General features: G+C 44.9%; 1 protein-coding gene across 1 annotated transcript in view; it reads right to left on the bottom strand.

Annotated features, from left to right (window-relative positions):
• Positions 1-869: 869 nt before the first annotated feature.
• Positions 870-1,260, bottom strand: part of SIK3 (SIK family kinase 3) — a 322,634-nt gene continuing 322,243 nt past the window's right edge. Inside the window, exon 24 of the mRNA XM_006890808.1 lies at positions 870-904. The gene's annotated coding sequence lies outside the window, so the exon portion shown is untranslated. The remainder of the gene's footprint in view (positions 905-1,260) is intronic.

The raw sequence follows: 1,260 nt of genomic DNA on the forward strand, positions 1-1,260 counted from the left end.
AAAATGAGAATGAAAGATGACACAAAAAGCATAGTGCATGACTATTTGGTGTTCAGATCACAGGGAGAGCCAGCAAAATGTTGAAATAATCAACTTTTCAGGTTACAAGAGGGGAGCCGAGTTATCCCGAGAGAAGGCTCAAATGGAGACACTCAGTCGGCTACTCGTCAATGCCAGGCTGCTCAGCTCCAGGCTCCAGCAGGATGGTGGCTGGGTCGTTTCCACAGAGCCCAGCAGTGCTGGACTCGCACGCTGCAGGCTTGGGATTTCTTACACGCCTTTTTGTTCTACAAGTGCCAGGTGGCCACCACCCTCCTTTCTTCCTCTCCCTTCCCCCGCCACTGAGATCTATTAGAATCAGCTCCTGTGGGAGCTCAACACACGTGAATGGAGCCTGTTCTGTGAGCAAGGCCGGGCAGTGAGTGGCTCTGGCCTGTGGCTCTAGCTGCTTGTCTCCAAAAGGGGAAGGAAGTTGGGAAGGAGGAAGAGAAAAGAGGGAAAGGAAGAAGAGGCAAAAGAAGGATGGAAGGGAAGAAGGAGAAAAAAGAAAGGGGAGTGGGAGAAGAAAGAAGAAATTCATCATCTCTAAAAGAAAAAACATAACCTAGGTAGGGAAGACTCTCCCCTCAAAAAAACCAAAGAACCGCTCTGACTCAAATATACCATATGCACCTTCACGAAAGGTGGGAACATGGGCACCCTGTTTATTTCCTCGGCGACTTGGTCATACAAATAAGCATGGCAACCTCCCTCCGAACCCCAAAGACCAGCACATGATGAGCCGCATGTGAGGGGTGGAGCCATGACATTCTGGGCGGGAGAAACTCAATGGCAATTTGGCGTGATGCTGCTAGATACTGTTGGTTTAAAATGAACTTCTTCATTCCCAAGCTGTACACAAAACCTGTAACAGGGCAGATATGAAGAAGTGTTAGTTTTGAATAGTGACAAAAACAGGCAATAGAAAATTTAAAAAAACAAAACAAAACAAAAGCAACAACAAAAACAACACACACCAACCAAACAAAACCACAAGTAGTTCAAATTTACCTTTGGTATTTTAAAAGACTTGCCATATTAAGGCTTTGATAAATATCTGTGAAATGGCTTAAAATTCATTAAGGTTTTACAAGAACAGAACTAGTGATACCTTTAGAGATTGCTCATCCAAACTAGTCAATGTACCCATTTTCTACCACTGGTCTCTCATCACCTACTTCCCCTCTCTAGAGTATCTCATCATTTGCTCTGTGTGCACAC

This window comes from Elephantulus edwardii, unplaced genomic scaffold, assembly GCF_000299155.1.
Source record: "Elephantulus edwardii isolate Elephantulus edwardi_28Jun2011 unplaced genomic scaffold, EleEdw1.0 scaffold00093, whole genome shotgun sequence".
NCBI classification, from domain to species: Eukaryota; Metazoa; Chordata; class Mammalia; order Macroscelidea; family Macroscelididae; genus Elephantulus; species Elephantulus edwardii.